The sequence below is a fragment of the Carcharhinus amblyrhynchos genome, unplaced genomic scaffold (genome assembly GCF_965287045.1).
Source record: "Carcharhinus amblyrhynchos unplaced genomic scaffold, sCarAmb.v2.hapA scaffold_40, whole genome shotgun sequence".
Lineage (NCBI taxonomy): Eukaryota > Metazoa > Chordata > Chondrichthyes > Carcharhiniformes > Carcharhinidae > Carcharhinus > Carcharhinus amblyrhynchos.
Window position 1 is genome coordinate 5,839,278 of NW_027649781.1, and position 10,387 is coordinate 5,849,664.

Below are 10,387 nucleotides of genomic sequence, written 5' to 3' on the forward strand. Positions count from 1 at the left end.
CACTGCAGCACTCAGGGAATTATTATTACACAGTGGGCCATGTCCTCGCCACTTTCACACTGGAGATAACAACTGGCGCGGTCTCAAGGATAACGGAGGGAAATCATTGAACTCAGTCGGGGGCAGGTTGGGCTCCCGGGGATGTTGAAGGTGGAAAGAGAGAGAGAGATGGAGAGATAGAATGGGGAGAAGAGGTGGAGATGGGAGGGATCGAGATTCCATTACATTTCTCTTCAGTCTGAACCCAGTGCCGATTAAAACCACTCTGGTGAAACTCGGTGTGAGATCCAGATCCAGAAATTGAATTGTGTTCATGACTGCAGCCGCTCACATTGAAACATCAAGTACTATAAATGTCAAGGAAACATTTTACACAGCAGGTATCGGGAAGATATTTAAAGGGTTCCACCTGTGAAGTTTGGTTTGTTTTCTCGAAAGAGAAACTTGCGGTTTTATAAATGTTTATGAATCCCTCCCGGGGACCCTGACCCAGAGAAACATCAACTGATGACGGAGCGAAAACAGAAAATGCTGGAAAATCTCAGCGGGTCTGACAGCATCTGTGGAGAAAGAGAGCTAACGTTTCGAGTCTGGATGTCTCTTCGTCAGATTCCAACATCCGCAGGAATTTGCTTTTAGCTGATGAGGGAACAGTTGAAGTGGAGTCTCCCCTCCAATACTGGGCGGAGTTTCTTCACACAGAGAGTGGGGAGAATGTGGAACTCGCTGTCACATGGAGTGATTGAGTGTGCGTGAGATGTGGTGTGTCTGATTATGTATCCAGTTCCCGCAACAAATCTTTGCGTTCAAATCACCTCCCTTGGCCTCGCTGCTCCCTATCTTTGTAAACTCCTCCAGCCCGATAACTTATTAAGATCTCTGAGCTGCTCCAATTCTGCCTCTTGTTCAACCCTGATTCCCTTTGCTCCAACATTGGTGGCTGTGTCTTCAGCTGTCCCGGCCCTAAGGCCGCGGTTCCACTAATACCTCCAGACCTCTCTCCCCTCCTTTAAGATAATCTTTAAATATTAAGATTGTCGCCGTTTTTCGATATCTGGTAAATAGGTTTGTTTCGGTGGCTCAAATCAACTTTTGACAATTACTTTAATAATTATTTTGTGGGCAGCATCAGGACTGTATTTAATTGGACCCTGGTTAATCCACTGTAACCATGCCTTACACGTCAGATTGGGGATAATCTGATGATTTTTCCTGTGTTTTGAGCAGGAATGATCTGAACAGAGGAATAACCAGATGAAGAGCGCAATGCAACGTTGCAGTGTGGGTGTCAATCAGTGTGTGTGACGTGTGAATGGAGCTGGTGAATCAGTGACACTCAGGATCACAGAATGTGGTGAGAAAGCTGAATCAGCTGAATTTGGGACATTGTCTCTTTCTGAACCCGGGGCTCCGGGTCCTTTCCCGGGCTCCCCTCCCCCACTCGCGCTTCCCACCACGTGATGCTGTGCTGCGTGCAGCCCCTCCCCCTGCCCCCGCTGACGCTGTCTGATCTTCCAATCAGAGCCGCGCTTCATCCCGCGCTCTGACGTTAGGTTGGAGGACAGAGAGCGGCTGCTCCTCGCGCTCTGGGCGGAGCTTTTCCTCCCGCGCGCCCGCTTTCCCCCCTCAGCCGCCCAGAGCCGCATCATGGGCGCTCATTCAACTCCTCCTTTCATATGGGGCCAACACTTTCTCATGGGATGTCTGGTTTCACTCCATTCCATGGCCTCCTGAGAGTTTGCATGGAGGCTGCCGTGAGATGCGGAGCCCAGTGCGTCTGCAGGAAGCCGAACTGAACATCTCCCCCAGCCAGAGCAAAGAGCTGAATTCCAGAGGTGGAGTGAGAGTGACTGCCCTGAACATCATGGCAGCATTTCACCCAGTGTGGCATCAAGGAGCCCCAGGGAAACACAACTCAATGGCAATCGGGGGGAAACTCTCCACTGGTTACAGTCTGGATTCTTACTGCAGGAACATCACCATCAAGCTGCTAAAGTCCCTGGTTCTGCAGACCCCAGTCAGGGGAACCATCCTTCCAGCACCTATCCTGTGTCAACCCCCTTTTCATTGAAACTCTGGGGAACAGAGGCCGAGTGTATTTATTCTCATCTCATGACAATCTTCAGTTCAAGTCAACTTTGAAAATGTGGATTTGATCCGATGGAAATGTCAGATCATATAAAAATCATAATATGATCTCGCAATGGAAAGAGACCATTCGGCTCATCCTGCCTGTGAATCTTCGAAGACTGTCCCACTTCTTGGGCCGTTTTTAATGGGGAATTCTTTCCTGCGGCACTAAGATTCTGTCAGCAGGTGTCAGGGCTGCGCTTTTGAAGAATGAAAGATTTGAGTTCACACACACGGCGGGATTTTCCAGCCCCAAAACCAGAAAATCACACCCAAGGTCAACGGACTTTTGAATGACCTTTGTCCACGCCCTCACCCCCACCCGCCAACGCCTCTACTTTCTCAGGAGGCAAAGGAAATTTGGCATGTCCGCAGCAGCTCTCAGTAATTTTTCCAGCTGCATCATAGAAAGCACCCTTTCCGATATCACAGCTTGGTATGGTTCCTGCTCTGGCCAAAACTGCAAGTAATTACAAAGGGTTGCGACGGTAGCCCAATCCATCATGCAAATCTCCCTCCTATCCATTGACTCTTCCCCCTCCGTCTGAAAAGCAGCCAGCATAATTAAAGACCCCAAGCGGACGAGCACACTTGCTCCCAGAGCTGGAGATTCAGGTTCGAATCCTGGTCAGGCTGCTTTTCAGCAGTAACGTTCGGACGGCATGAAAGAAATTCTGTCACCTCTCTCAGGTGGACCCACCCAACGCCCTCCTTCTGCTGCTCTTTCCATGCTTAAAAGAGGCATCATCTGTGAGTAAAACACTTTCTTTGGCATCGCTTCTCGGCCTTTTGGCTCAGATCAAGTGTAGTATTTGTTCTTATCAGTTTAATATCTGATACGTCCCGATCTGGGAACCATATATTAAATTGATTTTTGGAGCAGGGAGATGGAATCGGGGCTTGCTCCGTTCACTCCACGTATCGACCGGTAACTTCAAAAACAGCTCTTCCACCTTTATCTGTCGGGAAAAAAGATACAACAATCTGAGATCACAACCAACCGAATCAAGAACAGCTTCTTCCCTGATGCCATCAAACATTTGAATGGGACTTACCTTGCATTAAGTTGAGCTTTCTCTACACCCTCGATCTGATGTAACATGACATTTTGCACTCTCTCCGCTCCTTTTCTGTGAACGGTATGCGTTTTGTGGAAAGTGCGCAAGAAAGAATACTTTTTACTGGATGCTAATACATGTGACAATAATGAACCAAATCAAATCAAAAACTCACTCTCGCCCTTCAGATGAGTGACAGGGGCTCCGGTCACTCCACGTCCCCAATTGGCAGAGGTCCCGACCCCGTGAGTCTCAATGACAGCGGGTAGGGCCAATCGGCATACGGGATAACAGGAATCCCGCCTTTCTCAGTCTGAGTGACAGCAGCGCTGACCAGTCGGCCTCCACATGCCGCGGTTCGGCTCCTGAAGTCACTCTGACCATTCGGCTTCCCCACTGCTCGGAAACCCGCCCCGTAATCTGAATGAAAGACACAACAACCAGTCGTCTTACGGAACACTTGAAATGCCGCCTCTCTCACGATGACTGACAGGCAGTTTGACCAATCGCCCTTCAGATTCCCCAAAAATCGGTGTTCAGGCTCAGAATGATAGGAGCTGGAACCAATCGCCTTCTAAGCTTCATGAACCCCGCTTCCCTCAGTCTCAGTGACCGGGCCAATTCCGATGCCAAGATCACCCGCTTCTTCTCTGATTGACAGTTATAGCGGCCAATCGACAGTCCCTCCCCGAGCCGACCCCTCAATGTAAATGACAGCCAAACTGACCCATCGGCTTGTCGAGTCCCCGGGAACCCGCCTCCCTCGCTCAGAGTGACAGGAGCGCCGACCAATCGACTTCTGCATTCCCCGGAACCCCGCTTCCCTCACTCAGAGTGACAGGAACTCCGGCCATTCGGCTTCTCCATTCCCCGGAATCCCGCCTCCCTCACTCAGTGACAGACACAATCAACATGTTGAGTTTCTGCTTCTTGGATTTAATGATGAACTGTGGAATCTTTGAGAAAAACTGTTTCTATTCCAGCGGTTCTCAGATTGTTTTGTTTGAAGAATCATTTTAGAAATGTAATCATGGAGCACCCAATGTAAATTATAATTCTATATAATAACCACAATACGAACCGGTTCCATCAGTTTACAGCTGGCAGGAGGCAGGGAGACGGTGTGAAATTGTGGGATGGATCTGTTAGCGACCTTTAATCCCGCAGATTGTCAGCGGCTCCGAGTTTTTCCCGTCGATATTCCATCTCTCACTGAAAGTGTGGGTGAAAGTGTGGAGATGGGACACGTTGTCCGCATTGTAAATGATACCTGTCCACCCTCATAGGCCAGGAAAACCCCGATCTTCCAGGAATTCACATTCGAAGTTGTGGTGGAAGGGTGGGGGGGGTGGGGGAGGTGGAGGGCGGTGGTGGAGGTGGGGGGCGCTGGTGAGGGGGAGGTGAGGACAAAATAACCCCTTCCATACTCCAGTCCCACAGCCCCGAATCCGGACTCAGGGCTCAGGTCGATTCCTCCTTTCCTATTCACAGGCTCTCGAGCCACTCCCACAATCCACTGTCTTCACCCCCACCTCCACTTCCCAGTAATGTCTCCCTAATGTGAATCTCTCTGATCCCAGGATATATTCGAGGGTTCAAATCTTTCCAGGTTGTCTCCGAGTCTCACACTGGTCCAGTCCTCAGTCAGGATGAGCCAGGGCTTCGCTGTCTTCGGATCCAGAGTGAGAAAGGCTGGAGCTGGGGGAAAGTTAAAATAACACACTCAGTGATTTAGAAAAAGGGTGTGGGGAGAGGAGGGAGTGTGAGAAATGAGGAAGGGAGGTTTTGAGGGGGAGAAGAGAGGAAATGAGAGGGAGGGGAGCATGAGGCCAGGAATGGTGAGCGGTGGAAGGGGGAGAAACGTGGAGAGAACAGAAGGGAGAGGCAAGGAAGTGTCGAGAGGGGGTTGACAGGATTATAGGGAGGGGGAAAGAGAAAGAGGTAGAATGGTGCAGTTGAGATAAGAGAAAACAGCTCAGCAGTGAAAGGGAGTGGAGGGAGCTAGAGTGTGAAGAGGGAAATGGAGAGCAGGAGGAGGGGGTGGTCAGATGCGATTGGGAATGCTTGTTTGTGGAAGCAAGAGAAACAATGAGATGAGATTGGGGTAGTGGGTGAGAACCACAGGGCAGTATATAGAGAGCAACTGAGTGGCAGATAGTGTCGGATGTTGTGACGTAATAAGATGGGAGGTACAGGGTTTGGCATGGCAGGGAGAGTGGAAGAGTGTGCGTGAGAGAGAGAGTAGGAGGGTGAACACAAAAGCGGAGGACTGTAAGAAAGAAGGGCAAGTGGTGCGAACAGGACCTTGGGAGGAACAACATGATGGTGTATGAGAGAGAGAGTGCGAGAGAGGAGAAAATGTGTAAAAGAGGACCGGAAAGAAATAGGACAGGGAAAAATGTGGTGGAGAGGGCAACAATAGAGAGAGAGATGGGATGGTGAAGGGAAGAGGTATAGCAGTATGATGAGGAAAGGGAAAAGGATAGTATGCAAAGGTAGAGAGAGAGCAGGGAGGAACTAAGAGTGAGTGTGGAGACTCGGGATAGAGAATGGGAAGAACAGATTCTTGCAAGTTAGGGTGAGGGAGTGATTGTGGAGAATGGGAGAGAGAGATTGAGGTAAGAAAGAGAGAGGAAGCTAAATCGGGCAAGAGAAGGGCATAGTGGGAGGTGAGTGCCGGGGGGAAAAATAAGACAGCATCGGTGTAGGGAAAGATGGGTGGAGAAGGAGAGAGTTGAGTAGAAGGAAGTGAAGGAAAGCGAGTGGATAGAGGGGTGGTGGGGAGGTAGAATTTAAGAGAGGGAAGACAGATAGTGAGAAAGAGAGTGGGGGGAAAGGTCAAGGTTGAGGAGTGAGGGAAGAAAGAGGGAGGAGAGAAAGCTGCAGGGAGATCGGGTGGGAAGCGGTATTTCCATGAAGCAGTACGTAGATGTCACCGCACAGGTTGTACACAATGTGAGCCTGTAAGATGCCAAATAATATTTAAATTACAGGAACACAAACATTAGGAACAGGAGTAGGCCATTCAGTCCCTCCAGGCTGCTTCTGTTGGGGACAGAAGTGGGCAAATGGGGTCATGGAAACAGGGATATTTCAGATATCTGTGAGGACATAATCAGCATGAGAGGCTAAGTACCTAACTAAGAAGGAGGACCTCAAAGGTAATAATCTCTGGATTATTACCTGAGCTGCAAATTGGCAGAGGGAATTGCAGATTGCAGAGATGAATGTTCCAAGACTGGTGTGGGAGGAGTGCCTCTCGATCATGGGCATTGTACCAGTTTTGGGGATGGAAAGGTTGTATTGTTTGAATGATCTACACCTAAACTATGCTGAGATGAGTGTTCTTGCAATTCACTTAACGAGGGAAGTAAAGAGGGCTTCAAAATAAACATCGAGAGAGAGGGATCAACCTTGAGTAGTTGTGGCAAATCCAGAGGTAGATTCAAGGCAAGAAAATCCCTAAAGGATGATCCACCATCTGTGGTTAACTAAAGAAGTTAAAGCGAACATTAAATTTAAGGAAAAATCATATAATTGTGGGAAGATGAGTCGCAACTCAGATGACTGAACAGAATGTGTAGAAAGGCAGAGATCCAGCCCTTCCAATTGTGTAGCAGCTTCAAAGTAGATAGCCAGTGTACTCACATAGGCAAAAATCTCACACCTGAAGACTCAATACAAATTTGATCTTCCATTGGATTGCGATGCTCCGCTCAGAGGAACAGAATATTCTAATCACTGATCTTAATCGACCACTGGAAATTCCCATCAGAAATCAGGTAAGCAGTTTGTTCCCTCTGTTTCTTGCCCAATATTTACACTGAAACAACATCATCAAACTTCATCATTATGCTGTTTCTGGGAGCTTGCTCTTTGGAAATTGTTTTTTACATTTCCTGCATTACAGCAGTGATTGTTCCGCAAACATATTCACTGGTTCTGAAGGAATTTGCGTCACACTGCGGGAGTGAAGGCAGTTTTTAATGATTTCTCTGTGACCAGCAGGTGATTTGTCTTTCTCACTGCTGCTCGACTCTCCTTGCTCTCTCTCATCCCCACTGAATGATCATGCATCCTACGGCCCCGAGTCAACAGAGTTGGGAGGAGGATTTCTTGTCTCCTGTTCCCTCCTCAGGAGCCACGGAACATTATCCCACACTGCAAACCAGTGGGAAACTGGACTATGATATTGTTCTTAAAATCAGCTCTGAGAATGGATTGGGTTTCTGATCAAATTCACAGACTGAGCGGTGCGTTCACTGGTTCATTACCTCACTGGAGTCACTCAAAAACTCAACCTCACTCATTCCAAACTGCCTTGTCACCCTCCCTATTCTAGATTGAAAGCAACACCTACTTCAATCTCGACTCTGGATGTTTGCAATCTCCCTTTCATTCTGAAGCATGAATATTTCAGTCAGATCACCACACTCCCTCCTTTATCCAGCACAGACTCGCAGTTTCTACAGCCCCCTCCTCTTGATTAATGAGTCGAATTCCACCAAATCGAATACCTGCCGTTTAACATTTGCTCTCTAATATCTTTACCTCTTCCTGATAAAAGATGATAAAAACTACTTCCTAGAATGACAGACGAGACGAGACAGATCCCTTCACTGCTTTGACACACAGTTCTAATGGCTTGAGACACTTCCCCAGAGGAACCACAGAAAGAGAAATATGAAAGAGAAACCTCGGACATCCCTCCTATATCGCCCACCATGAACCTTATAGTTATGCCCCTTAATAACAGCTACATCCACCTGAGGAAATAGTCTCTGAACGTCCACTCTTTCTATTCCCCTCATCATCTTATAAACCTTTCGTAAGTCGCCTCTCATCCTCCTCCACTCTTAAGAGAAAACTCCCAGCTCCCTCAACCTTTCCTCGTAAGTTTTACCCTCCAAACCAGGCAGCATCCCGGTATATCTCCTCTGCACTCTCTCCAATGCTTCCACATCCTTCTTATAGTGAGGTGACCAGAACTGCACACAATGATCCAAATGTGGTCTCACCGAGGTCCTGTACAGTTGCAGCATAACCCCCACTACTCTTAAACTCAACACCCCCCCACCACCATTAATAAACACTAACACACTATAGATCTTCTTTATGACTCTATCCACTTGAGTGGCAACCTTCAGAGATCTGTGGACATGAGCCCCAAGATCTCTTTGTTCATTCACATTCCTCAGAACCATGTCGTTGACCTTATAAACCACATTCAAATTTGATCGACCAAAACGAATCACCTTCCACGTATCAGGGTTAAATGTCATCTGCCGTTTTTTTTCGGCCCAGCTTTGCATCCTATCAATGTCTCTTTGCAGCCTACAACAGCCTTCCACCTCATACACTACTCCACCAATCTTGGTGTCATCAGCAAATTTATTGACCTAACCTTTAGCCCCCTCCTCCAAGCCATTGATAAAAATCACAAAAAGCAGAGGATTCAGCACTGATCCATGTGATATACCGCTGGTAACTGCCTTCCAGTCTGAAACTTTTCCATCCAACACCACCCTCTGTCTTCTATGACATAGCCAGTTACTTCTCCAAACGGCCAAATTTCCCTCTATCCCAGATCTCCTTACTTTCTTCATGAGCTGACCATGGGGAGCCTTATCAAACACCTTACTAAAATCCATGTATAAGACATCAACTGCTCTATCTTCGTCCACACATTAATTACCTCTTCAAAGAATTCAATCAAATTTGTGAGGCAAGACTTACCCATAACGAATCCGTGGTGACTATACTGGATTAAGCTGCATCTTTCCAAATGGCCATAAATCCTATCCCTCGGGACCTTTTCCATTGACTTCCCAACCACCAAAGTAAGACTAACCGGCCTATAATTATCAGGGTCATTCTTATTCCCTTTCTTGAACAGAGGAACAATATTCGCCACTCTCCAGTCCTCTGGCACTATCCCCATAGATATTGAGGACCCAGAGATCAAACCCAAAGGCTCGGCAATCTCATCCCTTGCCTCTCAAAGAATCCTAGGATATGTCCCATCTGGCCCAGAGGATTTATTGACCCTCAGGTTTTTCAGAATTGCCAATACATCTTCCCTCAGAACATCTACCTCCTCCAGCCTATCAGCCTGTATCATCCTCTCATCCTCAAAAACATGGTCCCTCTCCTTGGTGAACACTGAAGAAAAGTATTCGTTCATCGCCTCTGCTATCTCTTCTGACTCCATGGCCAGCCCTAACCTCGTCCTGGTCATTCTTTTATTTCTCACATAAGAGTAAAAAGCCTTGGGGTTTTCCTTGATCCGCTCCACCAAGGATTTCTCATGCCTCCTCCTGGCTCTCCTAAGCCCTTTTTTAACCTCATTTTTTGCTACCTTGTAACCCTCAAGCGACCCAACTGAACTTTGGTTTCTCATCCTTACATACGATTCCTTTTTCCTCTTGAGAGGACATTCAACCTCTTTTGTGAACCATGGTTCCCTCATTTGGCCATTTCCTCCCTGCCTGACAGAGTCATAACTATCAAGGACATGCAGTATTTGTTCCTTGAACAAGCTCCACTTTTCATTTATGCCTTTCCCTGACAGTTTCTGTTCCCAGTTTCTTATGCTCCCTAATTCTTGCCTAATCGCATCATAATTACCCTTCCTTCAATTACAAACGTTGTTCTGTCGTATGGCACTATCCCTCTCCATTGCAATAATGAAAGACACCGAATTGTGGTCACTATCTCCAAAGTGCTCTCCCACAAACAAATCTAACACTTGTTCCGGTTCGTTACCCAGTACCAAGTCCAATGTGACCCCACCACTTGTCGGCCTATCCACATATTGTGACAGGAAACTCTCCTGCACACACTGTACAGAAACTGCCCAATCCGAACTATTCGACCTATAAAGGCTCCAATCAATATTTGGAAAGTTAAAGTCACCCACGACAACTACACTGTGACCTCCACACCTATCCATAATCTGTTTTGCAATTTCTTCCTCCACTTCTCTATTGATATTTGGGGGCCTACAGAAAACTCCTAAAAACGTGACCGCTCATTTCCGATTTCCAACTTCAGTCCATATTACCTGAGGAGGCAGATTCCCCTCGAACTGCCTTTCAGCAGCCGCTAAACTATACTCGATTAACAATGCTACTCCTCCACCTCTTTTACCACCTTCCCTACTCTTACTGAAACATCTATACCCGGAACTTCCAACAACC

General features: G+C 47.4%; 1 pseudogene; it reads left to right on the forward strand.

The window, feature by feature from the left end:
• The first annotated feature begins 2,903 nt into the window (after positions 1–2,903).
• On the forward strand, positions 2,904–3,069 carry LOC145335773 (U2 spliceosomal RNA; annotated as a pseudogene).
• The last annotated feature ends 7,318 nt before the right edge of the window (positions 3,070–10,387 follow it).